The sequence below is a fragment of the Magnolia sinica genome, chromosome 1 (assembly GCF_029962835.1).
Source record: "Magnolia sinica isolate HGM2019 chromosome 1, MsV1, whole genome shotgun sequence".
In the NCBI taxonomy this organism is placed as follows: domain Eukaryota; kingdom Viridiplantae; phylum Streptophyta; class Magnoliopsida; order Magnoliales; family Magnoliaceae; genus Magnolia; species Magnolia sinica.
The window spans coordinates 25,246,235-25,266,496 of NC_080573.1; the positions used below are offsets into that span (position 1 = coordinate 25,246,235).

At 39.1% G+C, this 20,262-nt stretch overlaps 2 non-coding genes across 2 annotated transcripts; both read right to left on the reverse strand.

Annotated features, from left to right (window-relative positions):
* Positions 1 to 11,616: 11,616 nt before the first annotated feature.
* Positions 11,617 to 11,723, reverse strand: LOC131222294 (small nucleolar RNA R71). Its single transcript, XR_009159987.1, has one exon. It is a non-coding gene; the product is annotated as a small nucleolar RNA R71 (small nucleolar RNA).
* Positions 11,724 to 19,949: 8,226 nt separating this feature from the next.
* LOC131222622 (small nucleolar RNA R71) lies at positions 19,950 to 20,056 on the reverse strand. The gene has a single exon (XR_009160129.1). It is a non-coding gene; the product is annotated as a small nucleolar RNA R71 (small nucleolar RNA).
* Between the last annotated feature and the right edge of the window lie 206 nt (positions 20,057 to 20,262).

The following is a 20,262-nucleotide window of genomic DNA, read 5'->3' on the forward strand; positions in this document are numbered from 1 at the left end:
GTTCTTCTGACGGTTTTGAGTTCCTTTGGGGTAAGTTAACCTAACCCTAACCTGTGTTAGAGCTTAGATTAGACTTGGTGTTGTTGTATCTCATTTCTATCCTTATTTTAGGGTATTCTAGCGCCGTTGACGAAGACAACTCGTCTAAATCAGCTCGGCGGTTCTTTCTTCGCTTAAGGTGCGGACTTTAAGTGTATAGGTTATGGTTTTCAAGGCTTTCAATCCCAGTTAGTGATTTATTCTTGTTATGGATGAGATTTCACATGCCAAATGTTATGTTTACATTGCTTTCCTGATATGCATGTGCTATATTGAGATTTGTGTATTCTATGTGTATTTATAAAGTACCGTATACGTATAAAATATGCACTTATGTTTGCCATGATTAATTGTCATGTATGTATGCTAGATGCATGTGTGACAACTCCTTGATAAAGGAATTATCTAAGTGCATGTATTTCAACATACGTCATGTATGTTGTTCCATGTATGCTAAGTGTTTGTAGAAATGCATGAATGATCTAAAGTGTAACTGATTACACTTGTTGCGGGCGTTGAGAAGTGATTCTCAATACTCCTATGGATGCGCATGTTTTCCTTTATGCAGTTACATTCCAAGTTATTTAAATTCAAGCATCTCCTATGCTTACATTTATGTTAAGTTGATATTCTTCAGATGTGTATGTACCATGATTTGAGTTGTTGATCCATTACTGTTTTACATTCCATATGAGCATCTGTTGTAGTGTAAGGTGTTTGGGACTATGCCTTAGTCCAGGAAATCGGTAATTGACCCTATATTCGTGGTTGAGATTGCTTTCGCCACGTAGGACGTATTAGACGAACCCGAGTCGTATTAGAGTTGTCGGCAGTGGTTTGGCCACGCGGAGTGTTTGCGCACTCTATGTCGTTCAATTCAACGTGCGCTCGTGCTAGTCGAGTTCGTCAAGTAACCCGATTGTCCGATGTATGTTAACCATGTATGGACGCTACTGCTTGAATCTAGGGTACCGAACTTACCAGTGAAATCCTAATAACCATGGTACCTGATCCGCTAAGACTCATGAGCCGGACATGGTGGTATGGGACACCGTGGTCGAGCTGTCGGCCTACGCTGGGGTGACGAGCCTCCCCGTAGTGATCAGTGAGCAATTAAACTCGTGAGCCGATTATGGTGGTATGGGACACTATATTCGTGCTGTCGGCCTACATTGATTGGTGACGAGCCCTTTGTAGTGACCTCGAGCATACCTGGATACCGCAAGGAGGTGACGAGCCGATCTGTGGTAGTAAGGGCATGAAAGGCGTGCATTGATTGGTGACGAGCCCTTTGCTACGACCTCAACTATATGATCGTATGAGATATCTAGGATTGACGACCCTAGTATGGATCACTGTTTGGATGGTGATATGAGGAAGGTATCTTAGCTTCCCAATCCTGCTGTATGAAATGGACTAATAACAACTTGGTAATCATATCCATGCACCGCATTTGCATGTGCTTTGTAGATGTGGCGCACTTTGAGGCGATGTCATGCGTAACGTAAGATAAAGACGCTGAGGGTGTACGCGTGAGGGCACGCATCATATTGCATTCATACTTGCATTAACAAGAGTACTTAGGATTTAATTACTTATCTTGCTTTACATTACTGTTTGATTGAGCTGATAACATGTTAACCGGTGCCTTATTGTTCCACCGAGTTGATCACTCACTCCCACGTTTACGGCGGTGTTACACACCCACCGGACTCTGTCTTAGGCCCCGATGTTGCAAGATGTGGATGCGACGTCGAGGCAGAGCGGGAGCTGGATGACGACGAGGCCGCCTTCTCCTATATGCGGTTTTGACGGGTTCTAGCGAGCCTCGGTCGGATGTGCGGATTTCTGGGATATATTTTGGGGATTGAAATGATGTAACTTGATACTTAAATTTTGATAAATAACACTTTCACATGATCTGGATTGTATATGTAATTCAGGATTTACACTTGTACACATTTTACTATAAGTCTTCCGCTTGCTTTATTCACTTATCCTTGAATTATATTCGTGTTTTGGCTTAATCTATTCCATGTTTTATGCACTAATACTTAACATACATTCATCATTAAATATGTTGCATAAGTGATGTTTTAGAACTCGGGAGTGAGTTATGCTCGACCCCGAATTTCGGGGCGTTAGCTGAGACAAGCCGGGTAGACGTTGAGTCAAGCTCGGGCGAGTGATCAAGTGGAGAGAGAGAGAGAGAGATAGAGAGAGAGAGTGAGAGAGAGAGAGGAGCTAGAGCGTGGTGGGTTAGGTAAGGAAAGGAAATGGTATAAGAGAGACAGACGGGTATGTAGGGGTTTATTTTTATTTATTTTTTAAAATTTTAAATATAATATTGAAATGGCCAAGCTATATGTCCTAGAGGGGGTTGAATAGGACTATGCCAAATTTTAAGATAAATACAAATGAATATGAAATAAAGACTACATAGCACTATACACCAATCACAGAAAGAATGGAAAGCAACCTAAAATAGAGAAATAGGAACACAAATTGTTCTAAGGACAACCTTACACCAAAAACTAAAGTTTATGGTAGGACAACCTTATTTCTAGAAAAAATAGAGAAACAGAAGCTCAACGTAATAAATAGATAGCAGAAAATATAATGCTGAAATGGAACTCTAAATTATTACAACATTCCCCACGTGCTTAAAATGTAAAATTTACAACATTCACACCCACACATACATTCCACAAATCAATGATAAAAGATAGGAAATATAAATCACAAATCCACAACACTAAGAATTATAGTGGTTCGCATGTGTGTTCACCAACCGTTAAACAACAACCTATAACACTCCTAATATCCTCATACAGGGGATATTAGCGTTCACTATTAAATAGGTTTTCACAGGTTCACCCAAAACCTTCACAATTGTGTTTTTTCAAAGGGCTTACACAATTCAAAAACCCTCACTTCTGAGTTTTCTGGCTCTCCTCAGATAACCAACAACTTTGAGATTTTCCTGGCTTAACCTCAAATAAAACCAAAACAATGTAAATTACACAAATTGTAAAATACCTGATTTTCTCCTTCGTTGTAGCAGCCCAGAAGAACCAAGTCGGAGTAGAGATTTGAAAGTCAAAGTTCAATGTCCAATACTCACTTTATAATGGTTCTAGGTTCTAATAGATTTTAAATTAAAACAAAAGGGACTAGCTCTAATTGATTTTGATTCCAGAAAAAGGAAAATAACAATTCCTCTTTTCAGGTTAGATTGGAATGTAAGAAATAAAATCAATTAACAAAGCTAAAGAAAGAGAATATTAAATATGCACACTTAGCTTAAATGGAGCACCGACTTACTCTCAGAAGACCGAATTAATTTAGCTTAAAGTTCTTGTTTTATTCTGAGATTCGTGCTCTATTTATAGGTGAGCAAATCACACCTTCTACTGGTCTATACGACTGATCGTAGAACCAACGGATATTTGAAAAATTCTATGACCAATCTTGGGTCAGTTACGATCGGTCGTAGGTGGTCTATGGGTCGTGGGTCTCCTATGATCGTCGTAGTCCTTTCGACCGGTCGTAGGTGGCCGAATTTCACCGTTCTTTGAGTCATAGCTCTACGATAGGTCGAAGATGTAGTTGACACTGTACCTATGATCGGTCGAGCAGTCTCCAGGAAGCCTAACAAAAAAATTTCGATTTTTGTAACAAACTTACGATTGATCCAGGAAATTTTTGATCGAGCCAGATCTAGGACTAGTCGAACAAAGTCTAGGACTAGTCTTAGAAGCAGACCAAACTCACTTATAGAAAACATATGAATTATGTATCCAGAATGACCTATTCTAAAGGTCAACCTAATGTCATCATACCTCAGAAGTGAAGTAAGGACATTGAACATAGGAGACAAGTGACCTTTGAAAGTAGTGAAGCTTGAAGTCTTGATGGAGCTCAAACTTGAAAGCTTCTTGAGATCTTGAGGTAGAACTTGAAAGCTTCTTGAGATTCTTGACTTGTGAACAGTGCTTGTCAACCTAAGTTGATCTTGAGTAGAGCATTGTTCTTCACAGATGCAAGCTTCATAATAGTGTCTTTGCCATCACAAATTTAACAACATAAAGGGCTATAAACTATGGCACTTACAATCTCCCCCTTTGTCAAATTAGTAATAAAACACACTTTCAAGATATGTTACATAACACAAAATATCTGATTAAAGAATCACGCACCGGTTGTTATCAACCGGCATCCTGTAGACTTGTAAATCAATATTCAGTCCACCTCTGCACACTTCTGCTCACACCTCTGCACATACTCCCCCTGAGTAACATACTCATAAAACACCATACAATACAATGCTACTCCCTCCTCATGACAACATCCATATCCATATCCATATCCATAACATATCCATACTCCCCTTTTTTGTCAGAATAGGACAAAGGAAGCACAAAATAAATGACTGAGGAGAAATAATCAATGAGAAATATGAGAGGTAACTAGTCAAGATATAAGAACATAGCATAAACAACACACATAATTCATAGACTGAGCTATGTTAAGGAGAGTGACAAACTCAAAACTAGTTAGGAGTAATAAAGTTATTATAGACCAGTAATCTTAAAAATACTAATCTAACCCAGACGAAGGAGCATGAATGGAGGGATCAAGTTGATGCATGCCTTTGTTTAAGTGCTTAAGATATTTGCGCATATATTTGAACTGTAAATCATGGGCAGCAGACATGTTTTCCATCTTAACATTTAGACATAATTAATCATTTTAAAATGCACATGTTGAGATCAAATTTCATTTTCTTAAACCTATTTTTGTCAAGCGGTTTAGTGAAAATATCAGCATGTTGAATCTCGGTAGGGATATATTCCAAAGATATAACCTTTTCTTCTACTAATTCTTGAATATAATGAAATCTAATGTCAATGTGCTTAGTACGAGAATGCTGAAGCACTATAATTATCACAATATAATAACATAGAATCCTGTTTAATTCCATAATCACTTAGCATACGTTTCATCCAAACAAGCTGTGTACACGCATTACCAGCTGCGATATATTCAGCTTCAGCTGTTGAAAGTGATATAGAACTTTGTTTCTTGCTAAACCAAGAAACTAAACAGTTTCTGATATAAAAACAACCACCACTGGTTGATTTTCGATCATCAAGATTACCAGCCCAGTCAGCATCCGAGTACCCAGCTAATTGAACACTAGTCTCATGTGGATACCAGAGACCGAGATTAACAGTACTTGCGACATATCGTATAATCCGCTTGACAGCAGTCAAGTGCGACTCTTTAGGTTCAGATTGATATCTAGCGCAAATACCAACACTTAGAGCGATATCTGGTCTACTAGCAGTTAAATACAATAGACTACCAATCATACTCCGATATAATTTCGGATCCACATTTTTACCTGCAGAATCTTTTGAGAGTTTCAAGGTTGTACTCATAGGAGTATCAAAGTTCTTACCATTCTCAAATCCAAATCTCTTAATCAAGTTCATAGCATATTTAGATTGAGAAATGAACATTCCATCAGGTTTTTGTTTTACTTGCAACCCGAGGAAATAATTCAATTCCCCAACCAAGCTCATTTCAAACTGAGATTTCATCAAATCTGCAAACTCAATAGTCATGTCAGTACAAGTAGATCCATAAATGATATCATCAACATAGATTTGTACTAATAAGATATGATCCTTATATTTTTAATAAACAGAGTTTTATCAACACATCCCATTTGAAAATTATGGTTTAATAGAAACTTTGTTAGTTTCTCGTACCATGCCCTAGGAGCTTGTTTTAAACCGTAAAGTGCCTTTTTAAGACGATACACATGATCAACATTTTTGGGGTCTTCAAAACCCATTGGTTGTTCAACATAAACTTCCTCATGCAGATCGCCATTTAAAAATGCACTTTTCACATCCATTTGGTAAATCTTAAACTTTCTAAAACACGCAATGGATATAAAGAGTCTAATTGATTCAAGCCGTGCTACTGGTGTAAAGGTTTCATCAAAATCAATGCCTTCAATTTGAGTGTAACCTTATACCACTAGCCTAACCTTGTTTCGAATTATATTGCCAAGCTCGTTAAACTTATTTTTGAAAATCCATTTAGTTCCAATGATGTGTTTATCTTTAGGTCTAGGTATGAGATACCAAATATCATTTCTCACAAATTGGTTAAGTTCTTCTTGCATCGCATCAATCTAATTTTCATTAGCAAGCGCTTCTTTTACATTTAGATGGTTCTATCCGGGATGTAAAACATACATAATTATATATATCCTCAAGTTGTCTACGAGTACGAACACCGGTGAGAGTCTTTCTTCTTTTTCCTTAGTTGTTTTTATGTTTTTCTTAAGATATTTTAGTTCAATCATGTCCATGGTTGGCTAAACCTCTTAGTTAGGGCTAGGAGGTGAAGCTTGTAGCGTGATTGAGATGTTTGCTTTACTTTAATTCACATTTTTATTGAACCTTATAAATTGCAGTTCTTTATTAAGGCATATTTTTAGTTTTTAATGGTTTGTTGTGACAAATTACAATAGATCTGTAATTACTTTGAATATCTTCTTTTCCCGATTTGAGATTGTGAAATTAGTAAGTCCCGTAGTTCACCATCATCCCTTAGGCATGGTAGGGTGATGGAATCCTTCCTAATCTTCACAATTCTCCTATGATTGGTTGTGGAATTGGTATATCCTATTGTTTACCATTGTCTCTTGGGCATGGTTGGGTGATGGAATCACTTCCAATCCTCATAACTCTCATCTGTTAAGATTAGGTTCATAAGAAGTTTAAAGATCTGACCATCTCTTCTTTCTCTAATTGGATAAGATAAGACTCTGATTCCAGTTGGATCTCTTGAATCATGTAAAGTGGTCTCCCAATTGCTACAAGTGGATCCTTGACACCCTAGTTCCTACATTTAAATTGATTGTTTAACCTTATTCACAATTATTCTATTTCAGATTTAGTTTTACATCTTCTTCTAATTCTAAGTCTAATTACTTTCAAAATACACATGAGATTAGACCCTGTGAACATGAGCCGCCTTCTCAAGAGAATGATGAACCAACTATGATTCAAGAGTCATAACAACAAAAGGATAAAGAGACTAAGTTACGTGAGCCTTTAGTTCCGTTCCCATCTAGACTTTGGAACTTGACTGTCCCCATAAAATATTAAGAGGTGTTAGATGTGCTCCAAAAGGTGACTGTCAATATTTCTTTGCTTGATGCCATTAGGCAAATTCCATCATATGCTAAATATCTCAAGGACATGTCTAAATTTCTTAATTACTTTAGTTTTCTTTCTCTCTTAGGTTTAGGTTAGCTTAGTAACATGAGGGATGAGAGTGTTTCAAGCCCAGGTGGGTTAATGATAACATTCTATGTCTTTTGAGTAAAGGCAATTAGTCGAAGGGTTGCCTATCCATCACTGGATTAGACACCACTTAAGATCCTTAGAGTTAATTAAAGTTATGGCTGCAAATCAACCTGTAAATCTTCCAAATCCTCCTCAACCTCTAGTTGAGGAAGCCCAGGATGAGAATGAAGTGCATCATTCACCCCTACCTCGTACTTTACGAGATTATTTACAACCGGCGGGGGTAAATACACCTTCATGTATGGTTTTTTCAGAGAAAGCAGGACATATGAATATCAAGCTGGGAGTGATCCCACTCCTTTCAAAATTCCATGGACTTGAATATGAAAATTCATATTTACACTTGAAAGAGTTTGATGAGATAATATCCACTTTATACTTTCCTAATGTGTCCGAGGACATGGTTAGGCTGAAACCTTTTCCATTCTCCTTAAAAGAAAAGGCCAAGACGTGGTTGCACTCACTACGTCCACGATTGATTAGCAGACCCCTGTTATTGTCTGGATTTATGAACATGGTACTGTTTAACGGCCCAATTTAACTGTGTTTATACTGCAAGGTATATTTACGAGCTTGGACTGAAATAGGGTACTAAAAGTATTGATTTAATGCTCAGACCTCACCAAGGCAAGGGACGGACCCTAAGGGACCAAGATTGATGGATTTACACGCCAGAGATCCGAGAAAATCAAGAAACTGAAGCTTAAGCGGCCTAAAAGACATCCAGAATGCAAGATTATAAGGTTCCCATCATTCGTTCGGCTCGAAACTTCATACAAGGTCTGAAGATCATAAATTAACCGTATACGTTGAATTTCAAGCCTCAGATCCCTGTGGAAGTGGTCCAATGGTTATATCAGCCCACCAAATCTCTGATTTGGGGCCGACTTGAATCTTGGTATGCTTCAAGTTTGGTCTTAACTACTTAAAGGGGGTGGTAAAGCAAATGAATGGAATGGATCTCTCATAACATCTGATGTGAGTGCATGTGCACAGCACATGAGCACCCTCCGTGCACCGCGCCAAGGAGCTCGGTCAGTAGGCCATTGACCGAGCTCTCCTTCTTTAAAAGAGATTTTCCATTTTCATGGCACAGCGTTCGCACAGGGACTTGCGGTTAGGGCTCTGTGGGCCACCATCATGGTCCATATATGAATCTGGACTGTCCATTAGAATCACACGACCCATGTTACCATCGCCTAGGTGAAGAAGTTTCAAGAGGCAGCAGAGATCCGATATAAATGGTTCAAACGTAGGACGAATGGTGAAATGAGAAATCTAGTGGGCCGCACCGAATCTAATCCAAAACCATCCATTTTTAATTGATTTTTCGTCATGAATTCAATGGGCGGTATGGATCTTCCACCTGACCGCAATTAAATGGGCCGTCACACTTCACAGAGTCGACTGCGTCGACTCTGTTTCACAATAGAGGTCGCGGTTGATCTCTGTGGGCCACCATCATGGTCCATGTGATGAATCTGGACCGTCCATCAGGAGCCCACAGGTCCTCTCTCCCTAAAATAGGTAACACATTTTAGGAAACCATAGAGATCAGTCCCCATTCGTCTAAACAGAGACTGACGCTACAACGAACAAGGCAGGTGGGACACACCAAATTCGGTCTAGAAATCATCCAGTTTTACTGAATTTTCAAGAGTAATCCAATGAATGGACTGGATTTCTTGCTGATCGTCAGGAATGGGCCCCACCAAACAACCAGCGTAAGCTCTATTACGCACGATTCTGTTACGGTGCATAAAACTTTCACACCATTTTCTGCTGTTCTTAAGGGCTACGCAAGCAAGCTACCACCGACTCCGTGCTCTATAAAAGGAAAAGAAAAAGAGAGAGAAGGGGATTCAATTTGCAGGGATTCCAAGGGGAGCATTCAATTTCTATCCAAGCTGGGACGTCAGAAGAGAGAGAGTTTGAGAAGATTTTTCTTAGTTTTATTTACTATTTTTCTTTATGCTTAATTTTGAGGATAACCTAATCATGGTCGGCTAAACCTCTTAGCTAGGGCTAAGAGGTGAAGCTTGTAGCGTGATGGGAGAACTATTTGCTTGTGCCTTTTGTTTAGATTGAACTGATGTTGATTTTAGTTAATTAAGAAAATATTTTTAGTCTTTAATGGTCTGTTGTGACTAAAATTACAATGGGTCTGCGATAGCTTTGAGCATGTTCCTTTCCTTTTCATGTTTATGACGTCAAGAAGCCCTATTGTTCACTATTGTCTCCTGGGCATGGGATGACGGTACCCTTCCTAACCTTCATACATTGTTGAGTGGTTGGTAATTAGTTTAATTCTGTTGTTTACTCTGTCTCATGGGCATGTTTGGTGATGGAATCCATTCTAATTCATATACCTTTCATCTCTTAAAAAACTATATCAAAGGAAGTTCAATCTTGATTTTCATGAAAATGAGACTCTAAGTCCAGTTGAGTTCTTGAAACAGGCATAAGATCTCCTTGATCTCTACAAGTGGATCCTCTGAATCCCTAGTTCCTTTCCCTGAATTGTTTAAATTTTAGATAATTATTTCATCATTATTCCTCAAATTACACTCGATTTAGATTTCATCTCATTATAGTTCTAGTTCTAGTTAGTTTCAGATTACGTACAGGTTTCAGTCCCTTAGGATTCGACCTTGGTCTCACTGAGTTTATTACTACATCATAACCCTATACTTGGGGAGTGAACAAGTTTTTTGCGCCATTGCCGAGGATTGACGGTTACATTTTTCTAAGATTAACTAGTTTTAGGATTAGTTTAAGATTAGGATTTTCTAATTTTAGGTTAGAATTTTTTTGTTTTTAGAAACTAATCTGTTTTCCTATTTTGTAGGATCTCGACATAAACTTCTAATTTGGCAAATCCTTTCTGACTTCTCTACTTTTTCTATTTTTAGAATTAGGATTTTAGTTTTAGAAACTTTCATATTCTATGTTTCTTTTTTTAGAAACTAACTTTCTATTTTATTTTTTTATAGAAATTTTCTATTTCTATGCTTTCATTTATTTTAGAAAGTTTTTCCCTTTTTAGAAACTAACCCAACTTTCCCATTTTGTAGGATTCTGAGATAGGTTTCTAAATTGGTAATTTCTTTCTTAATTTCTTCCTTGCTATTTCTAGATTAGGATTTGTTTTCTTTTTTTTTTTAACAAGTTTCTAATTCTAACTCTTTTAGAATCTAACTTTGTTTCCTAATTTATTTTTAGAAATTTTCTACTTGTAGACTTTTTGTTTAGAAACTAACTTTCATATTTTGTAGGCTTTTAAGATAGAAATTTCTAATTCGGTAAGCTCTTTCTCTACTTTCTATTTTTCAGATCTCTTTTAGTAACTTGCTTTCTAGTTTAGGACTTTCCTAATTTATTTTAGAAATTTCCACTCTCTTTTAAGAATTTCTTCTTTTAGAAACTAGTTTACTTCTATCTTTCTTTTTAAGGATTTTTTAATTTTAGATTTTCTCTTTAGAAACTGACTTGTTTTGTTTTCTTTTGCAGGTTTTTAACTTAGGGTCTCCAATTTGGTAACTTCTTTCCAACTCTCTCTTTCTTTCTAGATTTTCTTTTCCTTTCTTAGGATTAGGTTTTGAATTTGATTGAGGGCTGTGAGTGTTTCATGCCCAAGTGGGCCCGTGACAACACTCGACGTCTCTTGACTGAAGGAGGATTGGTTGAGGGGTTAACTATCCATCGCAGGACTAGACACCACTCGAAATCCCCTGGGTTAATTGAAGTGATGGCTGAAAACCAACCTCTTCTACCCCAACCTAGGGTGGAGGACATTCAGGATGAGAATGAGGTGCATCAAGCACCTCCGCCTCGTACTTTACGAGATTATTTACAACCAGCGGGGGTGAGTACGCCCTCATGCATGATTTTTTCTGAAAATACAGGACATATGGACATCAAGCCAGGGGTTATCCAACTCCTTCCTAAGTTCCATGGGCTTGAATCTGAAGAACCATATCTATATTTGAAAAAGTTTGATGAGATCATAGCCACTTTATATTTTCAAAATGTGTCTGAGGACACAATCAGGCTGAAACTCTTTCCTTTTTCCTTGAAGGAGAAGGCTAAGACGTGGTTACATTCATTGCGTCCTAGATCCATTGGCACATGAAATGATATGTAAAGTGAATTTATAAAGAAATTTTTTCCACATCATAAAATGATTACCCTTAGAAAAGTAATCATGAACTTCACTCAAAAGGAGGATGAAATATTTTACCAATGTTGGGAAAGGTTCAAGGATTTGGTCAGTTCATGCCCACAACACGGCTTTGAAACGTGACGCATTACAAATTTTTTCTACGATGGACTGACATCTTCCATGCGCCAAATAGTCGAGACAATGTGTAATGGAGAATTCATTAACAAAAATGTTGACGAGGTATGGGATTACCTCGATATTCTTGCTGAAAAAACATAATCATGGGATTATTACCCAAAATCGAACACCACGTCTAGGCCGACTCAATCTAAGGAGAAAGGTGGATTGTATCTTTTAAAAGAAGAGGATGATCTCAAGTATAAAGTGACTACGCTCATAAGGAAATTTGAGCCCATGGAAGGAAAGAAGGATAAGGTTAATGAAAGTGTTTGCGGCATCTGTGATTGCAACATTCATACAACTGAAAATTGCCCTACAATACCCGCCTTTCGAGAAGTGTTGAATGAACAATCCAATGTCGTAAATACTTATCAAAGACCTTTCAATGGACCGACCTCTAATACGTATAATCCTGGTTGGAAAAATCATCCAAACTTTAGTTGGAGAAATGGACAAACTGCTACCCGTTAAAGTTTCTTCAATCAAAATCCAAATCAGGGGAAACCTCAAGAGGATTCAATTCTAAACACATTCAAGACCAAGAGTTATTCAACCAAGATATCAGATCAGTAATAGGATCACTTACATCATCCATTTAAAGGCTTGCGTCGTCTATTCAAAGGATAAAGTCACAATTAACAATTGGAGGGAAGGGGTGCTTCCTGCTCAACCTCTCCCCAATCCCAAACTGCAATATGAAATAAGTGACCCTAGCTCCTCAAATCAGATGGAACAAGCTAAATCCATCACCACTCTTAGGAGTGGTAAGATCATTGATAAAACCCTTCCGGCTAGGCCTGAAAAGCCTCAAGAACCGAAAGAGCACAACAATGATGGATCTAGTGATGCCCCACAAAAATTAGAACCGGAACTTCTAGAAAAGCCAGTTGCTCCATTTCCCCAACGGTTGGTCGCACCAAAACCTCTCTCTAACTCTCAGGATATCCTAGAGGTGTTGAAACAAGTGAAAGTCAACATTCCTCTACTTGATGTCGTAAAACAGATACCTTCATATGCCAAATTCCTGAAAGACTTATGCACGACCAAACGACGGCAGAGTATTCAAAAGAAGATCTTCTTGACTGAGAAAGTGAGTGCCATCCTAAAGCAAGACGTGCCACAGAAATTCAAAGATCCCGGTAGCCCAACCATATCATGTGTAATCGGGGACTATCGAATTGATCACGCACTTCTTGACTTAGGAGCGAGCGTCAATCTGATTCCCTACTCGGTATACAAACAGTTAGGTTTGGGTGAATTAAAACCCACCCTAACCACACTACAACTTGCTAATCGCTCTGTTCGTATACCAAGAGAGATAATTGAGGATGTGTTGGTCCAAGATGATAGATTTTACTACCCTGTAGATTTTATAATCCTGGACACCGAACCCATCAAGAACATGAACACTCAGATTCCTGTCATTCTTGGTCGCTCATTCCTTGCCACGTCAAATGCAATTATCAATTGCAGGATTGGTGTCATGATTATGTCTTTTGGGAATATGACATTAGAGTCAAATATCTTTTTCAATAACGGCAGAAACTTAGAGGATGATGACGATTTTCATGACCTTAACATGATTGACTCTTTCGTGGAAGATACGACACCTCTGACCTTATCCTCTGACCCTCTAGAGACGTGCCTGGCCCACTCCCATGATTTTGATGATGACATGATTAGGGAGACGTGTGCCTTGCTTGATACTGCACCGGTACTTGAAGTTAACCGGTGGAGGCCACAATTTGAAGAATTGCCACAAACCGATGTAGTGCCTCTACCGTCTAACCTCAAGCCACCGAAGCTTGACCTAAAACCTTTGCCCTCTGATTTGAAATACGCATATTTAGGTCAAGATGAGACATACCCAGTGGTGATCTCTGCCCATCTGGAGAAAGAACAGGAGAGTATGCTCATATCTACTCTCATTGAGCATAAGGGAGCCCTTGGATGGACGATAGCGGACCTCAAGGGAATCGACCCCTCGATTTGTACTCACCGCATATATCTTGAGGATAATGCGAAGACCGCTCAGCAATCACAACGTAGACTAAATCCAAACATGAGGGAAGTGGTTAAGGCCGAGGTTCTTAAACTATTGGATGTGGGTATCATATACCCCATATCCGATAGTCAATGGGTGAGTCCAACTCAGGTGGTTCCTAAGAAGTCCGGGATCACCATCGTAGCCAATGCCAATAATGAACTCATGCCAACTAGAGTTACTACTGGTTGGAGAATGTGCATTGACTACAGGAAGCTGAATACCGTCACGAGGAAGGACCACTTTCCTTTGCCCTTCATTGATCAAATCTTGGAAAGGCTAGCTGGTCATTCCTATTACTGTTTCCTTGACGGGTATTCGGGCTACAATCAGATTGAAATCGCCCCTGAGGACCAGGAAAAGACCACATTTACATGTCCCTACGGCACCTTTGCCTACAGAAAGATGCCATTCGGATTATGTAATGCCCCTGCCACATTTCAACGATGCATGATGAATATCTTTTCTGACATGGTGGGGAAATATCTAGAGGTCTTCATGGACAATTTCTCTATTTTTGGTTCATCTTTCAGCGAGTGCTTAGAGAGTCTTAAAAGTGTGCTGAAAAGATGTGAAGATAAGAACTTGGTACTTAATTGGGAGAAGTGTCATTTCATGGTTCATAAGGGAATTGTCCTTGGACATATTATCTCGTCCAAAGGAATCGAGGTGGATAAGGCAAAAATTGATCTTATCTCTAACCTACCTCCACCCAAGAACATACGGGACGTGCGATCCTTCTTAGGACATGCTGGGTTTTACAGAAGATTCATAAAGGACTTTAGTCTCATCTCTCATCCTTTATGTAATCTACTTCAAAAGGATGCACCATACGAGTGGACTGAGCCATGTCAGGAAGCTTTCACTAAGCTTAAGGGCATGTTGACTAGTGCACCCATCATACAACCACCCGACTGGAGCCTTCCTTTTGAGCTTATGTGTGATGCTTCTGATTATGCTCTTGGAGCGGTTCTAAGTCAGAGAAAAGATAAGAGGCCTTACGTCATTCATTATGTGAGTAGGACTCTAAATCCTGCCCAAGTGAACTACTCGACAACGGAAAAGGAACTCTTAGCCGTAGTGTTCGCCTTGGAAAAATTTAAGTCCTACCTGATCGGATCCAAGATCATTATCTACACATATCATGCGGCACTTAAGTATCTTCTTTCTAAAAATGATTCTAAGCCCCGCCTGATACGATGAATCCTTCTACTCCAAGAGTTTGATTTGGAGATTAAAGATAAAAAGGGAGTAGAGAACGTAATGGCCGACCACCTTTCTCGCCTTAATACCTCTGATTCCCTTGAGGCGACCCATATCAATGACATGTTCCCTGATGAACAACTGTTTAGAGTTTCTCATTCACCTTGGTTCGCTGATATCGCTAATTATCTTGTCACAGGTTCCATGCCGACACAGTGGACTGCACAAGATAAGAAGAAATTCTTTCTCGAGGTGCGCAACTTTTTCTGAGACGATCCATATTTGTTTAAATATTGTCCAGACCAGATCTTGAGGAGATGTGTGCCAAACGATGAGCATCAGAGTGTCATCTCCTTTGTCACTCACAGGCCTGTGGTGGTCACTTTTCTGCTAAAAAGACCACAGCCAAGATTTTGCAGTGTGATTTTTACTGGCCCACTATGTTCAGGGACACTCATAACTTTTGCAAAGCTTGTGAGCGTTGTCAGAAATTAGGAGCGTTGTCCCGTCGAAATATGATGCCCTTGAATGTCATTCTTATCATCGAGGAATTTGATTACTGGGGCATTGATTTCATGGGACCATTTCCCCAATCTTTTGGAAATCTATATATTGAAGCGATTAGTGTCGAATAATGACCATCGCACGGTCATTAAATTTCTAAAAGAAAACATTCTTTCCCGATTCGGAACGCCTCGTGCTATCATTAGTGATGGGGGCTCACACTTTTGTAATAGACTATTCGAGAGTTTAATGAAGAAATATGGTATCTCTCATAAGGTGAACACCCCATACCATCCACAGACAAGTGGGCAAGTTGAGATTTCTAATAAGGAGATCAAATACATTTTAGAGAAAATGGTTAACCTTGACCGTAAGGGTTGGTCAATCCGATTGATCGATGCCTTATGGGCTTACCGTACTGCTTTAAAAACACCTATTGGAATGTCTCCCTTTAGACTTGTCTATGAGAAGGCTTGCCACTTGCCTGTGGAGTTGGAACATAGAGCCTACTAGGCAATAAAAAAATTGAATTTCAATCTGGACAACGCTGGCTCACGACGTAAACTTCAGTTGAATGAACTCGAAGAAATCCGGAACGATGCATACGAGAACTCGAGAATTTATAAGGACAGAATGAAGGCGTTTCATGACCAACGTATTCTACGAAAATCATTCACACCTGGTTAAAAAGTCCTTTTATATAATTCTCGATTACATCTCTTTCCAAGTAAGCTTCGATCTCGTTGGACTGGCCCTTACATTGTGGTCACTGCGTATCCTCATGGGGCCGTTGAGATAAGAGATCCTGACAATGACAAGGAGTTTAAAGTAAATGGACATCGCTTAAAGCCATTTGTCGAGAAATTTGATTCAGAGGACATGTCCATACCTCTGACTGATCCTGTTTACCAGGATTGATTTCCTAGTCTGATGGAGGTATAGGTAGGTTTCCTGTTTTCATAGGACTAGGGTAGTTTGCTTTATGCTGTTCTAGGTTACTTTGCTTTCTACATTATTTTAGGATAGTTTACTTTTGTTAGTTTCTCTCTTGTGCTGACCCGCTCTTACATAAATATCTTTGGAAAGTCTCTTGATTCTTTCGTCTAGGTACTATCTTTCCATCACTCTTCTTATATTTTCGTTGTCCCATGTGCATAGCATGCTTATTTCCTTTACATTGAGGACAATGTAAATTTTCGGTTGGGGGTGGGAGATTATGTTACCTAATCAGTGTTTTCGTGGTCTTGAGCAAAATGTGTGAAAATTTTAAAAAAATTTCTGGAAATTTTTGTGAACTCGAAGTGTTTTGTTTTTGCAATCTTTTATTCAGAATTATAAGATACGTGATGTTGATAATTTAGGACTCTTGGATTCAGTATCTGTTAGATTTCACAGTTAAGTTTAAATTGTTAATCCAGAATTAGAAAATATAAACATTGATTGAGTCATGATTTCATATGTCACATCTCGCTTTCACATTAAGGTTTCAGTTCGATATTGAATTATAACTTGGTAATCGCTAAGCATCTAAGGAACCAGCTTGGAACCTGAAAAATTTGCCCGTCATAATCTTCACCATAGGTTTGCTCCCCATAGGTATATATTTAATTCCCCTTGGATGATATGTGAAAAGGGTTAGGTTTACAGTCTTCACCATAGGTTTGCTCCCTATAGGTGAGGATTTGATTCCCCTTCTTGGCATTACTTTTAATGGAAAAATCAAAAGCTGGAAGAATGAAAAGATGATCTGTAAAGCAAGTTTTAGTTGTCATGAATTCTCTTGTTGATTACCAATGATATCCTGAAATAGAGAAGTGACTTTTAATGATGATAAGTCGAGATTAAACTATACACCTATGGAACTCAATGTTTAGAAATGTTCTAATTCATGCATTAATACTTTGAACTTGATTATGAAGTTTACCATGCGCTTGAGTCCCGGAGAAAGTAATACCCAACATTCATGAATCTTAGAATTTTTTATCTGGATTATTTTGTAAAAATCACTCGAGTTTATAGAAATTGTCCTGTAATTCTCAACTTACTTTTCGCATACTTTGCTCGGGACCAGCAAGATGTTGGTTGGGGGTTGTGTTAAGGGTAAAATATTGCATATTAGACCCCAGTTATTACCTGGTTTTACGAACTTGATACTGTTTAACGCCCTACTTTAATCGTGTTTATGCTGCAAGGTATATTTACGAGCTTGGACTGAAACAGGGTACTAAAAGTATTGATTTAATGCTCAGAATTCACCAAGGCAAGGGACGGACCCTAGGGGACCAAGATTGATGGATTTACACGCTAGAGATCCAAGAAACTTGTGAAATTGAAGCTCAAGCGGCCTTAAAGACATCTAGAATGCAAGATCATAAGGTTCCCACCATCCGTTCGGTTCGAAACTTCATACAGGGCCTGAAGATCATAAATTAACCGTACACATTGAATTTAAAGCCTCAAATTCCTGTGGAAGTGGTCCAATGGTTAGATCAGCCCACCAAATCTCCAATTTGGGGCCGACTTGAATCCTGGTATGCTTCAAGTTTGGTCTTAACCACTTAAAGGGGGTGCTAAAGCAGATGAATGGAATGGATCTCTTATAACATCAAGGTGGGTCCCACTGATGTGAGTGCATGTGCACAGCACATGAGCACCCGCCGTGCACCACGCCAAGGAGCTCGGTCAATAGGCCATTGACCGAGCTCTCCTGCTTTGAAACGGATTTTCCGTTTTCATGGCACAGCGTCCGCACAGGGACTTGCTGTTGGGGTTCTGTGGGTGACCATCATGGTCCATATATGAATCTGGACCGTCCATTAGAATCACACGGCCCATGTTACCATCGCCTAGGTGAAGAAGTTTCAAGAGGCAGCAGAGATCGGATATCAACGGTTCAAACGCAAGATGGAAGGTGGAATGAAAAGTTTTGTGGACCACACCAAAATCAAACCCGAATTGTCCTTCCCAAATGGTTTTTCGTCATGAATTCAATGGGCGGTATGGATCTTCCACCTGACCGCAATCAAAGGGCCGTCACACTTCACAGAGTCGACTGCGTCGACTCTGTTTCGCAATAGAGGTTGCGGTTGATCTCTGTGGGCCACCATCATGGTCCATATGATGAATCTGGACCATCCATCAGGAGCCCACAGGTCCTCTCTCCCTAAAATAGGTAACACATTTTAGGAAACCACAGAGATCAGTCCCCATTCGTCTAAATAGAGACTGATGGTACAACGAACAAGGCGGGTGAGACACACCAAATTCGGTCTAGAAATCATCCAGTTTTACTGAATTTTCAAGAGTAATCCAATAAATGGACTGGATTTCTTGCTGATCGTCAGGAATGGGCCCCACCAAACAACCAGCGTAAGCTCTGTTACGCACGATTCTGTTACAGTGCGTAAAACTTTCACACCGTTTTCTGCTGTGCTTAAGGGCTACACACGCAAGCTGTCGCCGACTCCGTGCTCTATAAAAGGAAAAGAAAAAATGAGTAAAAGGAAAAGAGAGAGAGAAGAGAGGGGATTAAATTTCTATCTAAGCTGGTACGTAAGAAGAGAGAGTTTGAGAAGATTTTTCTTAGTTTTATTTACTATTTTTCTTTATGCTTAATTTTGAGGATAACCTAATCATGGTCGGCTAAACCTCTTAGCTAGGGCTAAGAGGTGAAGCTTGTAGCATGATGGGAGACTTTTTGCTTGTGCCTTTTGTTTAGACTTAATGTATGTTGATTTTAGTTTAATTAAGGGAATGTTTTTTAGTTTTCAATGGTCTGTTGTGACTAAAATTACAATGGGTCTACGATAGCTTTGAGCATGTTCCTTTCCTTTTTATGTTTATGACGTCAGGAAGCCCTATTGTTCACCATCGTCTCCTGGGCATGGTCGGATGACGGTACCCTTCCTAACCTTCATACATTGTTGATTGGTTAGTAATTAGTTTAATTCTGTTGTTTACTTTGTCTCATGGGCATGGTTTGGTGATGGAATCCATTCTAATTCATATACCTTTCATCTCTTAAAAACTATATCAAAGGAAGTTCAGTCTTGATTTTCATGAAGATGGGACTCTAAGTCCAGTTGAGTTCTTGAAACAGGCATAAGATCTCCCTGATCTCTACAAGTGGATCCTCTGAATCCCTAGTTCCTTTCCCTGAATTGTTTAAGTTTTAGATAATTATTTCATCATTATTCCTCAAATTACACTCGATTTAGATTTCATCTCATTCTAGTTCTAGTTCTAGTTAGTTTCACGTTACGTCCCTTGGGATTCGACCTCGATCTCACCGAGTTTATTACTACATCATAACCCTATACTTGGGGAGTGAACAAGTTTTTGGCACCGTTGTCCACGATTGATTAGCAGATGAAATGACATGACAAGGGAGTTCACTAAGAAAAATTTCTCATATCATAAAACGAACACCCTCAGAAAGTTTATCATGAACTTCGCCCAAAAGGAAGATGAAACATTCTTCCAATGTTGGGAGCAGTTTAAGGATCTTGTCAGTTCATGCCCACAACACGGTTTTGAAATATGACACATCACAAATTTCTTCTACGATGGACTGACATCTTCCATGTGCCAATTGGTCGAGGCGATATGCAATGGGGAATTCATAAACAAAGATGTTAATGATGTGTGAGATTATGTAGACAGACTTGTTGAAAATGCACAATCATGGGACATCTCTCCAAAAACCACCACTTCTAAGCCTACTCAATCAAAGGAAAGGG